Below are 17,083 nucleotides of genomic sequence, written 5' to 3'. Positions count from 1 at the left end.
GTGATGTAGTTCAGTGGCAGAGCACTTGCCTAGCACACAAGAGGCCCTCGGTTCAATCTTCAGAACCACAAAATAACAATAACCCCAATATAACAATAACCACAAAATAATAATGTTTAGAATATGTAAGGGCCGGGGATTTAGCTCAGTGGTTCTGGCGCCTGCCTCACAAGCGCAAGGTCCCGAGTTCGATCCCCGGTACCAAAAGAACAAAACAAAACAGAATATATATATGTATATATACACTTGTGTTTACAGCTAGGTATATATCAACAGAAAAAAAAGTCCCAAACACAACAGATTATCTTTAGGTTGTAAAATGAGGAAAAAATAATTCTAACTCATGGTTATCTATATTTTCTAAATTTTCTATAATGAATTTTTATTACTTGTATTTTTTAAATGTTAAACTTTGAAAACTCATCTGTGACAATGAAAATTGAATGTTAGTTCTTCTAACACCCATGATGATTAAACCTCTCCTATACTTTAGCATTAAACATATGTGTACATGAAAATCTATATACATATATACGCATCTGTTTATATAAATGTATGTAAAATTAAACTCAGATAACACATACACTACTTTGTTTCATTAGGCTCCAAGAGAAGTCCAAAGAACATACTTCAAAATCCCTACACTTGGGCCCCACAAGGACCTGAGTTCAATCCCCGGTACCAAAAAAACCAAAAAAACAAAACAACAAAAAAATCCCTAAACTTTCTAAATAGCATAGTTACGAATGAAATGTAGAGAAACTTACAGCTAGGGCCGAGGATTTAGCTCAGTGGTTTCACCGCCTGCTGCGCAAGAGCAAGGACCCGAATTCAATCCCCGGTACCAAAAAAAAAAAAGAGAAACTTTCAGCTATATCATAAAAAAAATAAGCGAGTGGACAGAGCTGGTTTATAAAGCACCAGCACTGTTTGAAAAATAAACGCCCATTACTTTAAAAATAAATAAATAAATAAATAAATAAGCGATATTTACCTCTGATTGCTTTCGTGATGATAAACGATGCACCTTGTTTTCGGTTACCTCAAGGCTACAATTTAAAAAAAAACACATTTGATAATTTTATAGAAACACTAATGCACACTTGCTAATACTCAGAGAACTGAGTATAAGGTGCCAGTATTTTAATATTACTTACACATCAAAACAACAAAAAAAGTTTAATCAAGACTCGGTACAACGGGTCTAAAGTTGAGCATGGCAGTCTTCAGCACCTGTCAGGATGAACCTTAAATGACAGCACAAGAACTGGGGCTAGAATGGGCTGGGGATTTAGCTCAGTGGCACCATGCCTTCCTCAAAAGTGCAAGGTCCTGAGTTCGATCCCCGGTACCAAAAAAAAGAAGTCTGTGTAGGAGAGGGGCGGAGACCTCAAACAAGATCTGTTCGCAGGAGATGCGTTCTCATGGATTCATTAACCCACATCTTGAGGCAAGTCCACTGAGTATCTGCTGTATACGCATAGAGACAATGCTACTAACGAATCCCAACTACACAGTTGCTATATTAAATAATTTCAATTATTCAGGTCTGTTGGATATTCAGGTCTGTGACCCTGCTCTTCACCCTATGCCTGAAGTCCCTGCCTAGAAGACAGCTAGTCACTCCAAGGTCCAGCTCTTAAATTCCAATCACTATAACCTCTTCCCTAGCAGAGCTCCCAATTCCAGTCGTCAGCAGCTCCTTTCCTTCACTCCTTTGGCGTTTTGAGCATTATGAGATTACCATAGGTTATGAGAAAACTTTACTACAGTCTCTAGAATGGATGATTCATGGGAGCTTAGTTCATCTCTATGTCCTTGGAGCCTCGCACAGTACCTGAAACACGCAGACACGGCCAGATGGCCAGATGGACACGTGGATACATAGACAGATGGACGCATGGACACATGGACACACACACGCAATCACCAAATGTTTCTTTATTGAAACACACAAGATCGAGCGCAGCCCAGCCCCTAGCAGGGGATCCACGGTGACCAGACCGGTGCTGGGAGAACTGCAGCCGTGAAAGGGTCTCCTAGGGCAGATGAGGCAGCCTGGGCAGGCTAGGGACCCCAGAGTCCAGGAGGATGAGGACCCTCGAGGGCAGAAACCCGCCCGGGGTGAGGGCTGCGTGGCCACCGCACCCCGCACCGCCCACCATTCCGCACCCAGAGTCCCAAATGGGACGGAATGTGGGTGACGCCCCCTCGCACCCCAGACCCCTGCCTACGAGCGCGCGCGCGCGCGCACGCACACACACACAGACCTCGGCGACGTGGCTACCGTGAGGGCTCAGCCCGCCGAGTGGCCGCGCGGATGGGGCCGCCGCCATCCAGGGGCCTGCTTTACCTGCACTTCTATCTCCGGAGGCCACTCGGTGTTGACTAACAAGTCGTAGAGAATCGTCTCCTCCTCGCCCTCGGCAATACCAGGACTCAAAGCAGGACTGGACTCGGGGGCGGCCATGTCCGCCCGGAACGGGGAGGGGGGGAGGGAGGCGCTACGGTAGGCCGCGCGGGACACGCTTCCCTGGACACAGCCGCTTATGATTCGCTTAAGACGGGGAGGCGTGAACAGACCGCTGGAAGGGAAGAAACGTTAACTCCTGAGTAGGGATGATCACTAAGGGAGATGAGTCAAGTCAGTGAGCCTTTCTTATCCAAGTCAGCAGTGAGTGTCTGTGTGTGTGTGCGTTACTGGGAATTGACGCACCCAGAGCCTTCGCATTGAACTACATCACCAACCCTTTTAATTTTTTTTTAAGACAGGGTCCTGCTAGTTGTCCAGACTCCACTCCAGTTTGCAATCCTCATACCTCCGCCCCCCACCGTGCTAGCATTACAGGCCAGTGGCACCACACCTGGCTCTGCCCCTTCTTTAAAACCGAAATGGTAAAAGTCCCTTCCCTAAGTTGCTGGTGTATTTGTTGCCTAAAAGAGCTCTCTCGACAATTAAAAAATAAATAAACAAACACCAAATAATTATCTAATTCAATAGATGGGGCGAATGATCGGTAACTGAGGAGGGAAGCATTAGGGCTCAGAGAGGACAGTGAGGGCCAGACATCGACAAGGACTTCCTGGGCCTGTAAGGACAGAGAGCTGGGAGAGCATTTCAAGAGTTGAGTTTCCACTAATAAAAAACTATAGGGAAAATATTAACCAAAAGAGCAAGGATTCTATGATGCTGAAGACTAATAATGTGTTTTGATAAAGCAAACTAGCTAAAACTGAGGAAGCTCTTAGAACCTCAGAACCAAACACCTGCTATGTTAAGAAGGTAAATTAAACACCGAAGATTAAAATCCACTAAAAGGAGATTATTAACCATCTCTAATAACAATAGTTGTCACTCTTCCATGGAATTTCATGCAGTGAACTGTTTCCTATTGAAGTCTTTATCATATTAAGTTCCTCTACAAATAAGAATATACACCTAAGCTGAGTGTGGTGGCGCATGCCTGAAATTACAGTACTTTGGGAAGGTGAGGCAGGAGATTGTGAGTTCAAGAACAGTGCGGGATATATAGGAAGTTCAAGGCCAGCCTAGACTGCATAGCAAGATCCCACCTCAAAAAAACCAAACAAACAAACATATGATATATGATGTTATGCTCTTTAACTTTTCAGTTTAAATTGTTATATTCTGATACAGGCATTAGGTAAATGATTTTTAAAAGAAGTGTTGCAACCTAAGTCCTGAATAAATTAACTAAAAGAAAACTTAAAGGCATTTAAGGGAAAACAAAAATATCCCCCAAAAGTCTCATGTGTGTGGAAGGGGATATATCAGGGGGTGCTGTGCTCATTGCTGGATTCATCATGGATGAGTTCAGGGCTGAATGTGCTGTAGGAGGTGGAGCCTGGTTGGAGCAGGTCTCTGGGGCATGACCTGGAAGGATGCATTCTTGTTCCCAGCTCCTCCCTTCTCTCTCTGCTTCCTGGCCACCATGAGGCAAGGAGCCTTTCCATACCAGCCTCTTCCACCATGATGTTCCTGCTTTGGAGCCAGCTGACCATGGACTGAACCCTCTGAAACTGTGAGTCAAGATAAATCCCTTCTCCTTTAAGTTGCGGTTGTCAGGTGTTTTGTCTCAGCAACTAAAAAGTAACTGATACATAGTCCTTCTGTTCCCTGGTGGGGAGAAGCAGGCAGAGCTTGTCTCTCCTCCCCTTGAATCTCGATGGAGGCTGTGAGTGAAAGGTTTCCAGAAGGCCTTGAAGCTCATGACAAGGGTGCTGGAGAGAGAGGGGGGAGGGACTCTGAGGGAGGAGACCACACATGGGGCATTCCAGGCCCCACATCTCCCACTCTGCCTGGAGCCTCAGACTTTTGAAGGTTCTTACAGAATGAAGCCGGAATGTGCATTGAAAACATGAGTTATCAGGGCCAGGGATTTAGCTCAGCGGTTTCACTGCCTGCTGTGCAAGTGCAAGGCCCCGAGTTTGATCCCCGGTACCAAAAAAAAAAGAAGGAAAACATGAGTCATCTCCCTCTTGACAAATTTTGATTTTCCTTTCGATATATACACAATAATTTTTTCAGTCCTAGGGATTGAACCCAGGGCCTTAGCACTGAGCTACATACTCAGGTCTTTTTTAAAAAATTGCTTGAGACAAGTCTCCCTAAGTTGCCCAGGTTGGACTTGAACTTGGTAATTTAGTGACACTCTGCCTCAGCGTAGCAAATAAAGGGCTGGGGATGTAGCTCAGTGTGAATCCCTTGGGTTCAATCCCCAGTACCACCAAAAAAATTTTTATCTAAGATGTCACCGCCCAAAAAAGCTCTGCCTTTTTGCTTCCACCCTTGCTCTGCTGGCCACAGAATTCCCATGCTGCTCTGACTACGTTGCTATCATTACATTTCTGCTTTGCATTATAATAATGTGTTTATATTTTATCTCGGGTGAAAACATAGGTTACACTGAAAGCAAAGCATGTCTTATTTCTAGCCATATCCTCAGCACTGCCCCAGGCCTCCAGACATAGGTGTCCCTCGGTAGGTTTCGTTAGGTGGACAGAAATAAAGAGACCTGGTGAAGGTGTCCAGGATCCCTTGTGGAAATTGCTTAACACTGTGTTTCCTGGAAAATAAGACCTAATGGGAAAATAAGCACCAATCATTACCATGGCGATGGCCAGTGTCACACAGAAGATTACACCTCACTGTTCTCTCACTGGGTGGCCACTCTGTAGGACAGGTGAAGCAAGGAAGGCTGACTTGGGCTGGCATTTTTGAGCTCTAGTTTTCCAGGATGATTAGTTAGCTCTTATTTTCAGGGAAACATGGCATTGCCGCATTCCCTGTCAGGCCTCTGTACACCTTTGCATTTCTTCCCAAGGCAGATGTGACCTCCAAGTTACCGGACTTAATATGTAACTTGTGGCAGATTAGGTTTTCCAAAGATGACCATATGCTCCCAATCACTGTCCAGCATGTGGCGCTGTTCCTCTCAGAGCCACAATTGGCAGGTCCGGAAATCGAGGGGTAGAGATAGCAATGATGCTCTCTGCTCTCCTACCCTAGAAGTCTTGCTTCCAAGGGAGGAATGAACCAGGAGGCACAGCACCAATTCCATGGCATGGGAAGTGAGGGCTTCTACTTGGTCACTTGAGGATCCTCATATCTCAGAACCAGCAGGTAAGGAAGGGACTTACTATGCTGCTCCTGACCACCTGGGGAACTGGACAGTCGAGGTGAGGAGGAACATGTCTGGAATACAAGAGATCTTGTCTAGAAGTGACTCACAAGGAGGAAATGACCCTGCTTGACTTCTGAAACTTGGTCATTCAAGGCCACCTGGCCCATGGGATGCTCACATCTGGACTACAGCCGCCATGTTGTGCGAAAACCAGGCCAGTGAGGTGCCCCAGCTGTTGGATGACATGTGGATGACCAAACCTTCTAATGCCCCCAGCCTTTGGGCCCGGGGCCTTCCGGCAGAAGCGCTGGGCACAGCGGAAATGAGATGACCTCACCTGCCATGCCCTGCCCCTGTTCCTTGCACGTGGAATCTGCATCTGTGAGCAGAATAAATGGATTTTTTTCTTTTGGCAGTACTGGGGATGGGAACCAGGGCTTTCACACTGAGCTACGCCCTCAGCCATTTTTATTTTTCTTTCTGCACAGAGTTCACTAAATTGCTAAGTTGCCTGAACTGGACTCGAGCTTGAGCCCCCCCCCCCCCCCTCATCCTTCCGGAGTGCTGCGGTTACCAGCATTTGCCACCATACCCAGCATAAATGGATGCTTTTAGCCACCAGATTTTGAGGTAATTTATTAGGCAGCCATAGTAACTGGACCATCATTATTTAGAGCTATACTTTACAATTCCCATTCTTGTTATTATAACACCACAGGCACTAGGCAATATAAATTTGTATATTTAGAATTATTGTCTCCAGGCATTTTAAGAATTCTGAACCATTTTTTTTATTACCAACTCCCCACCACCTTTTTTTTGGTACCAGGGATTGAACTCAGGACCTTGCACTTGCAAGGCAGGTACAGGTGCCACTGAGCTAAATCTCCGGCCCAAGGGAGGGTAACCAACCCCCTTTTAACATAGCAAGTTGTCTTGTTTCACCCTGCTAAAAAATAATCACAAGCCTTGTTCTGTTTTGTTCTGTTTTGTTTTGGGGGCCCTGAAGATTGAACCTACGGCCTTCGCACAGAGCTACATCCCAGCCCTTCTTAAATTTTGAGACAAGGTCTTGCTAAGTTGCTCAGTTGCCTAGGCTGGACTCAAACCTGCCATCTTCCTGTCTCGGCCTCCCAGAGTGCTGGGATCACAGGTGTGCGCCCCCCCCGCCCGGCCACAAACAAGCCTTGTTAACCTGTGATTGCTCAGTGTCACAGCCAGAGGGAGGTACAGGTGCACAGTGTGTCCATACTGCAAGCAACAGAACTCAGACCCCCTGGCTGGTTTCTGAGCACTGGTCAGGCCCATGGTCTGTCCTTAAACACTCATCACCTGGGGCCATGTTCTCCTGCTCCATGTCCAAGTGCGGCTCCTTTCCCTGAGATTACCAGCATCACTTGCTGGGGCTGATGAGCCCTGGAAGTGGCCAGCACTGAGGGACAGCGGCCTGGGCCATAAATCCTGCCCTGCCAGGCTGGCTTGTAATGAGCCAGCAGCGGTGAGGCCACTCTCCTGCTCTACAGTCCCACAGAGATTCCCTTGGGCTGCCCTTTGTCTCCTCCGTCCATATATCTGCAGAGAAGGACTTTATGGCCACTTCTTTGGGGGATACAGAGTTATAGACCTCTGAATTTATGTGTTTGCCAGACCCCCTCTGGCCCCTGCGCTGTAAGGTGAATGCCTGGCCAGCGGGAATGATGTTGGATTCTAATAGATCCAGAGCGGATTCTGACAGCTCATTTTGACAAAAGCATAAAATTCAATGATGGCTGCTCAGCTCAGAAAACTGTAGGAAATGTGGGGAGGAAATGAGGATGTTTAGATGTGCACCACCTCACCTCCAAACTGCCTGCCTGAGTCCAGTAAATTGTGAAAAAATGGAAAGCTAAGCCAACAAATTGAAAAATGGCAGTAGCTGGTGTGGAAGCAGCAAGACTTAGCCCTGAGGATGTGCTATGAACATCCGGGTTCCTCAAGTACAGGGATCGCTACCTCAACAAAATCAGGAGTGTTTCAGGGAAGTGGAGGTGTGCAGCAGCTGTCTGAGTCACTGTTGTCGCTGGGACAAGTACCCGACACCAACACAAGAGGAGAGGTTTATCCTGGCTCCTGTGTCAGTCCACAGTTGGCTGGATCCAAGGCAGGAAGACCTGGCAGAGCAGCTGCTCAGATGCTGAGGGCCAGGAAGGGGGCGGGGATTGAACCCAAGGCCTTTGCTATACCCCCAGCCCTTTAAAATATATATGGAGGGGAGGGTCTTGCTAAGTTTCCCAGGTAAGCCTTGAACACAAAATCCTCCTCCCTCAGTCTCCCAGAGTACTGGGGTTACTGGCGGGCACCAGGGTGTCTGGCTAGATTGGTCCCTTTTTAAGAGCATTCCTGGAAGACTCAACCTGGGACTGCCATTTACATCTTTCCAGGGAAAACTTCCTCTCAAGGCTCCCTGCCCCTGCATAGGCACCTGGAAAGGTAGTTGTTTTTCTCTTTCCTCTTCCTTCTCCTCCTTCCCTCATCCTTCTCTTCCTCCTCCTTTTTTTCTTTTCCTTCCCAGTCTCTCTTATAAAGACAAAGGGCAGAGGGCTGATATGTCTGAATTTATCTTCTCCAAACTTCAGGCGTTAAACTGGGCCTGTTGGCACACACCTGTAATCCCAGCACTGGGGAGGCTGAGGCAGGAGGAGTGCTGCGAGTTCAAGGCCAGCCTGGGCCAATAGCAAGACCCTGTCTTAAAACAACAACAACAACAACAACAACAACAACAAAAATACAAAATTCAGGCTCTAGTACTCACAGGCAGGGCCTCGAAATGGTGATTACGTCACGCAGAGTTCCTCCTTGTGACTGGGATTAGGTCCATATAAAAAGGTTTCCTAGGCCAGCGATTTAGCTCAGTGGTTCTGCCGAATGCCTCGCAAGCGTAAGGTGCCGAGTTTGATCCCCGGTACCAAAACAAAAACAAAACAAAAAACAAAAAAAGGTTTCCTGCAGCGTTTGGTCTCTGACCCTCCCGTTTTCTGCCAGGAGAGGGCGCGGTGTCCCTCCACTCCGGAGGAAGCAGAGCCCGGACAAAGGCCCCACCGGCACCTTCGCTGAGGACCTCACAGCCTCCCGCCCCGTGGAGTGGGTTTCTGTTCTTTATAAATCACGCAGTCCAGGCATCTGGAAAGCGGTGCCAGTGAACAGACACGAGCCTATGTGTGGCCCTGGGGCTGATCAGAGTTGGGTAAAGGCCTGCGCTCTGTGCCCTGGCCTGGGCATCTGAAGGACATTTTCCTCGCCTGTCTTTGCAAACCCACCTGTGCAGGGGCAGAGCACAGCGCGCTCACAGGCGCAGAGCACAGTCCCTACGGCGCGGGAGTCACATCACAATCCCACTGTACATACTCCAAGGGACCAAAGACCCACGTGCAAAAACGTGCTCTACTGTGAGGTCAATGAAATAAACGTTGGGGCAAGCCCAGGTCATGAGCTGTTTTTGGGGGCAGTGTCTCACTCTGTAGTTCAGGCTGGCCATGAACTCGAGACGATCCTCTGCAATAGTGAACAGATTCTCTTATTCAAGAGGCTGATACAGTTGTTTGTTTTGTGGGACTGGGGACTAAACCTGGGGCCCTGTGCATACTAGGCAAGTGCACCAGCAACTGAGAGACTGATACTTATTTCAGAATGCATGGTTTGTGGGGCCTGCACTGACATGTTTTGTGTGTTCTTTCTCAAATCCAGCAATTGGGTCAGATGGGGCTTGTTGTCAAAGCACAGAAGTGAAGGAGTGGCACGGATGCCGAGCTACCAAAGGACTGTTGAAAGGTACTGGGACTGCATTGTACTGGTGTAGACGTGGGACTCTAGCAATGCATGCCTCTTCCTTAGCTAGCTTTAAATCCAGGAGCTGGAAGGTGTCCATGTGGTTCATACAAGGTGTAATTCAGAAGCAGTGAGAAAGTCATCGTAGGCTGAAAGGATCATTGTACAGTGTGTGTGGCTTGGATGAATCTGGACATATCTTACCTCTCTAGGGAAACACTACTATGAAGTATCCTGTCATGACCAAGGGCTCTGCAGTGTCGGGTGGTCTACCATGCAGACCTCCTTAGACCTTGGTGAGTGCTTCTAAAGTCACTGGATTGATCGGTTTATGTTTATGGATTATTAGCATTTTACTGTTTTGGGAAACAAAATAATAGAATTAACCATTAAAGGTTTGCATTCTTGGGATAATATTTATCTGTACTTCATTCTGTTCTGGGAAAGATTCGCAGGAACTAAGAAAAATACATAAAATTATATGAAATAAAGGGGGAATAAGGTTAAGAATACCAGCGAAGTCAGGTGTATTACCTCTCCTGTCGCTAGGGTACAATACCTGACACCCACAACTTAAGGAGAGGTTTAATTTGGTTCACAGTTTGCGGGGTTCAGTCCATGGTCAGCTGCTCCAAGACAGAAACATCATGGCAGAAGGGCGAGGAGGAGGAAAGCTGCTCACCCTGTGACATCCAGGAAGTCAGAGGAGGAGCACTGGAAGAAGGCGCTGTTTATACCCTGCAGAGGCCCCCAGAGGTGTTCCTCCTCCACCCAGGCCCCACCTCCCACAGCACTGCCAGCAATGAACTCATGCGTGGAGAAGTCCACTGACGATGATGCCCCAGATCCGTCTGAACACAGGAAGCTTTTGTAGGACACTAGGCTAAATCATGATACGGGGTAAAGTTGGTATGCAGGAGTGTGCACCACATAGTACTGCGTAAATGCTTTAGTTATTGTAAGTTGGGATCTGAATTTCTTAGTGGTGAAAGTGGGGAGGGACGCAGTATAGCAGACATCTGAGTATTGAATTGCTTCCATAGGCTAAAATTACTTCAGTTATGCACAAGATTCAGAAACTTCAGGGGAAATTTTCCAGGTTTTTTTTGACAAGGAGCTATAGAATTACTTCTTTCACCAGGCTTTTAATTTTGTTTACTCTTACCAGATAACTAAACTGCTTTTTCCGTGTAGGTACTGACAAGTTTGGATTCGGCTTTGGTGGAACGGGAAAGAAATCCCACAGTAAACAGTTTGATAATTATGGAGAGGTAAGCTCTGATGTTACTGCCTTAATCATAGACATAGTGCTTTTTCTTGCATATTGACCACTTATGTAGAAATGCTTCTCATAGACAAGTGGATTTTCTGTGGATTTTCCACAGAAAATTCAGATTTGGACTTCAGTGAAGAAATAGTGCAAAACCAGATAAATATGTTGAAGTTACAGTCTCCAACGCTCTTGTTGTGTGGTCACAGTGGGCGAGGAACAGCAGCTGAACTGTTTCCTGTCAAGTATTACCGTCATACGCATACTTGGGCGTCCTGTGGAATTATTAGGAAGCAGCAGTACGCTCGGTGGTTTTGAACAAGGAGCCCAAGTCTTTTATTGGTACTGGAAATTGAGCTCAGGACCTTGTGCTTGCCAGGCAGGCCCGAGCTGCTGAGCTACATCCCCACCCCGAAAGCCTTTAACATGGCTCTGTGACGGCCCGGTTTACATTCCCTGTGCCCAGGACACCCTTCCTCCACTGGTTCTCAATTGCTTTTGACTCAGCTAAGCTGCCCGCGTGCAGGTGGAGAGGCGGTAGGGACGGGGATGTGGTGAGGCCCCGGCCTTCATTCCCCTGAGATACTGCTGGGGTGCTGCAGAGAAGCAAGGCCGGCAGGGTGCTCCTAGAGGGGAAGCAGGGTCAGTCCGAGCCAGCCCGAGTGTCAGACGGCCCTGATGTGGCTGTGTGCTTTGTGCCACGCAGGTGGGAACTACAAAGGCCACGTGGACATCCTGGTCCCTACCATCCAGGAGCTGGCTGCCCTGGAGAAGGAGGCCCAGACCTCCTTCCTGCACCTGGGCTACCTCCCCAACCAGCTCTTCAGGACCTTCTGAGCTGCGGCCCGAGTTGGCACACTGCAAGCGCACTGTGCATCACACAAGCTCTGCAGGCCAGGAGCCGCCCGGTGAAAATAAACCTGCCGGCTGCATTCTCATGGCGGCGTGTGTCTTATTGCACAGTTACACTGACATACTTTTTTCTTTTTTTCAGTTTTCATTCGCACATGTGGGTGGTACTTACACTTACACATCCCGGGAGGTCGGTCCGTGTGTGTAACACATCTTGACTCTTGTTTGTCCCTCCCCACAGCTCCCCTCTTCTCTTGGTCCCTTCCCATTGCAAAAGATCTATCTCCCTGCTTCCTGTGGTCTTTTATTTTGCTGACTTTCTCAGGGAAGAGAAACCATGCAATATTTAAGAGTCTGGTTTATTTCCTGTAACATCCCAGTCTCAGCATGCATGTCTTTTCCTACAGGGGACTCAGGTTTCTCCTTTATGGCAGAGCGGTGCTCCAGTATGTGTTAATACTCTATTTCCTGTACTATTTCTTTCTAAGAGCACTGTAGGGTACGGCAGCGTCTGGAATGTGGATTGTGACGCTCCAGCCAACCTCCTGGGAGTGGGCCTTCAGAGGGCCGCGGTTGTGCAGGTCCATGACGCGGCTGGAGCAGCACCGTCATGCGGAGGGGAGACCCAGGGTGGAAAGCCGGCGAGGGGCGCGTGGATGCCTCGGCAGTCGGAGTCAGGGCAGTTCAGGGTCTGGGTGCGGGTGCGTGTGGGTGGCGGTGCAGATGTATAGGAACCACCAGAAGCTGCGTACCCAGGATAATAAAGCTGCTCTGCTGCCCTTCCCACCCTAAAACCAGGGCTCAGTCAGCTCTCTAGAGTACGCTTTTTAAAAGCTTGTGTCTTGCCTCAGACATCACAAGGAAAGGAAAATTGAAATAGGCACAATTGCATTGTTCGTTTGCTCCCTTTGACTCTTAGTTTAGAAAATCTTTTCTGAAAATTATTCTTGCCCTTGGGTTTTTGTAAGAGCACAGGCTAAGCTGGGCATCATGCCATGTGCCTGTAGTCCCTGCTCACTGGGAGGCTGAGGCAGGAGGATCTTGAGTTCAAACCCAGCCTGGGCAACTTAGCCAGGCCCTGTCTCAAAAGAACAAAAGAGCTGAGGGAGGATGTAGCTCAGTGCAGAAGCCCTTCATTCAGTTCAGTCCTCCGCCCCAGAGGAAGAAGCACACAGGCTCCTGTAATTTCTTTGTGATGGTTTTCAAGCCAGTCAGCACTGAAATGTTTTCAGTCTCAAGCGGAACTGTATAAGGTGGTGCGGCGGCAGCGGCCCTGCCCTGGTTCACCCAGGTGAGGTCGGGGCACGTGTGAGGAGCTGAGGGTGGACGCAGCCCAGGCGATATCCCTGGACGTTGCCCTGCGGAGCTGGCCACGGTCCTGCAGCTGTTGGTGTGGCAGAGCCCCAGCTGCAGGTTCATACCCTGACTTCGAGACACAAGGACTGGAAACCCCTGCTGGCTTTCCCGGTGCCTTGTGACTCCCAGATCCCAAGGGATGGGCTGGAGGAGTGTGAGGCTGGGCTGAGCTGAGAGACAGAACTGTCACCACACAGCCGGTCACTGAGGGACTGCAGGAGACCTGCTCCACCCTCCCTCGGTCCTCCACCTTACTGCCGCAGACTTGGACCAATCAGCAGCCTAGATCTGGAGCCAGCTGAGGCCATCTGCTTGCTATAAGCAGCCCTCCTGTCTCCACCAGTTGTCGCTGACCCCCGTCTGTCTCCCAGTCTACTGACCCAGCTGCAGGTCTCTGTCAGATTCTAGAACTCTTCAGTCCTCCCCTACCCTAGTGTTCTCAGCTTTTTAAATAAGCAACCCATTCTGCCCACCCTGCACAGGGGGAGAATCCCAAATACACTCACAGGACCTTCCCAGGCCCACTGGCCCTGGGACAAATGACAGGACTTACCGGACCATCACGACAGCACTCTGCACAGGTGCTGGACTGCACCCAGCAAACAACTGCTGGCTCCATCGGAACAACCTGAGGGGCAGCCCAGAGTGCTGCTTATATAGCAATGGCAGGCCTGTGATTGGTTCACATTTGAGGCAGCTGATTGGTCCAAATCCTAGGCTGCTAATTGGTATGAATTCAAGACTGCTGTGGTCCAAATCAAGACCTCTGATTGGTCTGAAGTGATGCAAAGCCTTGTTTGGCCCAGGCAGGTATCTTCCTGGAGCAGTTGAGGGGCTTCCAGGGCAGCTCGAGCACCAGCTGTCAGTCAGCTCGCGACCCCTGCTGGCTGTCCGAGGGAAAAGAGCGAGGCCTTTCAGATCTGTGTCAGCAAGTCAGGGTTGTTTTGCAGCCTAATCTTAGACGTGATAGCCACTCACCGTAAGCCGCCCCTTTCTTCTCATGAACAAGAATACGCCACCTTCTGATCTTTTGGGGATGGGGAGCTGTATCGGTGTTGGAACCCAAGGCCTTAACTCTGAGCTACATTTCTAACCCCTTTTTAAATTTTGAGACCGGGTCTCGCTAAGTCACTAAGTTGTCCATGCTGGGGTCGAACTTGTGATCCTCCTGCCTCAGCCTCCCAGGCGTGCACCATCCCGCCTGGCCACAATGGCACTCTCGCGTAACCAAAATTACACAGCCGCGAGAACCAGGAAATCGCCGTGGGCACCCAACGCAGAGCTGACTCAGAGTCACCAGTTTAGGACCTATGTGTGCGACTGCACAGTTGCACGACCTGTGCGTTTATGCAGCCGCCTGGCAGTCGTTCCTTATTCTCAGGGCTGCATGTTGGGAAACAGCGTCTCTGGCGGTCCGATGCACTCGAGGGAAGGTGCCGCTCGCCAGCCTTAGCGCATGCGCACTCACCTCTGCACCCGCTGTAGCCCTGCAAGGCAAGCCCTGGCGCATGCGCACTCCTTTTCGGCGGTCTTACAGGGGCCACCAGTCCTGGCGCATGCGTCCTCTGCCCGAGACAGGAAGACACGTCCTTCCTGAGCACCGGCGGCCGCTGGCGCGGCTCAGCGGCGCCCTTGTGTGGCTAAACGCAGAACCGCACCCGGAGGGGAGCTAAGGCGCTCCTGAAAAAAATGTTTAACCTCGCTGCCCGATTGAGGAACGCAAAGCAAAACAACGCTCAGATCCCATCTCACCCAGAAAGAAGGGCCATCACCGAGAAATCAGCCAATAACACATGTCGACGGGGAGAACAGAGCCTTTCTCCACTGTTGGTGGGAGTGTAAACTGTGCAACCACTGTGGAAATCAGTGTGGAGATTCCTCAAAAACTACGACTGAAACTTCCATTTGACACAGCTGTGCCCCGTCCCGGTGTCTTCCCCAAAGGGTTAAAGACATCACCTCACAGGGATCCATGCACGCTGTGTTTACAGCAGCACAAGTCATCATAGCTAACTCTTGGAAGCCGCCTGTGTGCTCATCAGGAGATGAAGGGATAAAGAACAAGAATGTGTGGTATTTACACACCATGGAGCACTACTCTGCCATGAAGAAGGATAAGCCTGAGTCATGTGAGGAAAACGGGTGCACCTGAGACTGTAATGTGAAGAGAAATACATGAGACATACAAGCTTAAGTATCACATGGTTCATCTTTATGACAACAAACTATAAATAAGTTCAAGAGCAAAACAAAAGGCACACAATGGGAAACGGGCAGGGAGAGCTTTTGCAAATGGGAAGGGGGCCAAGAGCTGCAGGGAGGGGTGGGACGTAAAGAGGATGAAGCCCAGGCCGGGGGTTTAGCTCAGTGGTTCCGCCGCCTGCTGCGCAAGCGCCATGTCCACGCGCCAGCTCCGCCTCCTCCCAGGGGCCCAGACTCTGGCACCCGCAGGAGTAGCGCGACAGTGCCCCACGTGTAGGCTTCGGGTCACGCCAGCCAAGGAGGAGCTGGCCGGCATCCTCTTCCAGGCTCAGGTCTGTGGGGGTGAGGCAGAGATGGGGCTGGGACCCCCGGTGCCTGCCTACCTGGGCCATCCCTGAAGGCCTCTCCTGGCTGAGGTGTGAGGCCCGTGGAAGGCGATTGTTTCTCACTGGTGTCTGCAGCTGAGTACACAAACCGGGGAGCACCTGAAGAGCGGGGGTCAGGAAGGCTTCACAAATGAGGCATTTCAACTGGGCTTCACAGGATGGATAGGAGTTTTCCAATCAGAGGGCAAGGCCAGTCAGGCATGGTGGTGCACAGCTGTAACCCAGCACTCTGGGAAGCTGAGACAGGAGGATCGAAAGTCCAGGCCCAGTCCGGGCAACTTAGTGACTTTAGCAAAACTGTGCTCACGATAGAAAATAGAACGGGCTGGGGATGGAGCTTGGTGGAAAGACCCCAGAACAGGGGCATTGCTCAATATTATGATAAGCATCCAGCACAGTGAGAGACACTAGCACTGCATTTATAGTACCGCGTTTCCGGGAAAATAAGATCTAGCGGGAAAGGCCTGGTCGTTACCATGGTGATAGGCAGTTGCACCACAGTGCTCTGCACCTCTGCGGCTGCTCCTCTGCGCGGCAGGTGAGGCGTGGAGACTGGGCAAGCAGTTTCGATCTCTAGTTTGCAAGGCCGATTATTTTCCAGTTAGGTCTTATTTTGGGGGGAAACACAGTATTTACCATTTACCTTTTACCTGTGTGACATATAATATTGCAGTAAATACCTTTCTTCCCTCTTTTGGATTTCTGTTTTGTTTTGTTTTTGAGACAGGATCTCACTATGTTGTCCAGGTTGACCTCAAACTTGGAGCAATCCTCCTGCCTCAGCCTCCCGAGTGCTGGGATGACAGGCCTGCACCACCACACCCGGCTCAGATTTGTTTTAAATAAGATTGGATGGTTTTTTTCTCTTTTCTTTCCTTTTTCCTTTTCCTACTTTTTTAAAGATAGAAGTGCTCATGGCACTCGGGACTGCCTGGATTTAAAAATGAATAAGAGTTGGTTGCTAGCCAGTTGCCTGGTCCTGATGTGGGGTGAACTGAGGGACGCCCAGGGCCCCTGTGGCTCTCGAGAGGAAGCTTCTCATTCGCCTGTGGGTGTCACAGAAAGAACATTTGGTCGAAGGGAAAAATGCATCGGGGCAGGAAGGAAAGGGAGGTCAGCTGTCTCGCCGGCCCAGCGCCCTATGGGGCTCCCTGGCTGTGATTCCCATTGTGTTGCTTCACATAACCGCCGCAAATTGAAGTCACCAAGCCTGTGTTCTTCTGACAGCCGCTCCGCTCCTCCTGCTCACAGCATTGAAGGGAATCTGAAAGCACTTGGAGTCAGAGAGGCCCCGATCGATTCTGCGATAGCTGCCAACTTAGGGCTAAGGGGGGCCCAGGAATGAGCGTTTTAACAAATCCCTCAAGACCCACACTTTGAGAAACACTGCCATCCACAGGGTCTCGCTCTGGAGCCCAGGCTGGCCACCAACTCACAGAGATCCTCCTGCCTCAGCCTCCCAGGCTGGGATGACCGGCATGTACCACTGCACCCGGCTACCTGTGACCTCTAAGATGCAAGGGTACAGGAGACAGGTGCTTGCTGTCCTCCAGCCCTGGCTTTTCCTG

The 17,083-nt window shown here is 49.7% G+C and overlaps 1 long non-coding RNA gene and 1 pseudogene across 48 annotated transcripts in view; one reads left to right on the top strand and one right to left on the bottom strand.

Annotated features, from left to right (window-relative positions):
- Positions 1–2,511, bottom strand: part of LOC106010905 (centromere protein I pseudogene) — a 194,946-nt pseudogene extending 192,435 nt beyond the window's left edge. For 24 of the 44 annotated variants that reach the window (XR_015444361.1, XR_015444359.1, XR_015444373.1 and 21 more), the window contains exons 1-3: positions 2,354–2,510; positions 995–1,049; positions 768–807 (exon numbers count right to left, since the gene is read on the bottom strand). The product of XR_015444361.1 is annotated as a centromere protein I pseudogene, transcript variant X33 (transcript). Of the gene's footprint in view, positions 1–767; positions 808–994; positions 1,050–2,353 lie in introns of all 44 variants that reach the window. The other 20 variants (XR_015444332.1, XR_015444334.1, XR_015444330.1 and 17 more) reach the window with 5 other exon arrangements.
- Positions 2,512–2,532: 21 nt separating this feature from the next.
- Positions 2,533–10,892, top strand: LOC101700010 (uncharacterized). 4 transcript variants are annotated; one of them, XR_015444375.1, is made up of 7 exons: positions 2,533–2,644; positions 3,922–4,043; positions 5,531–5,644; positions 6,134–6,275; positions 8,667–9,452; positions 9,662–9,745; positions 10,644–10,892. It is a non-coding gene; the product is annotated as an uncharacterized LOC101700010 (long non-coding RNA). The 4 variants fall into 4 exon arrangements; XR_015444376.1 differs by having other exon boundaries at positions 2,555–2,674; XR_015444377.1 differs by having other exon boundaries at positions 2,557–2,674; positions 3,959–4,043.
- The last annotated feature ends 6,191 nt before the right edge of the window (positions 10,893–17,083 follow it).

This window comes from Heterocephalus glaber, unplaced genomic scaffold (assembly GCF_053883595.1).
Source record: "Heterocephalus glaber isolate CG9 unplaced genomic scaffold, H.glaber_assembly_v1.0 deba00001600, whole genome shotgun sequence".
NCBI classification, from domain to species: Eukaryota; Metazoa; Chordata; class Mammalia; order Rodentia; family Bathyergidae; genus Heterocephalus; species Heterocephalus glaber.
The sequence above is the reverse complement of the archived record's forward strand: the minus strand, read 5'-3'. Positions and strand labels throughout refer to the sequence as shown.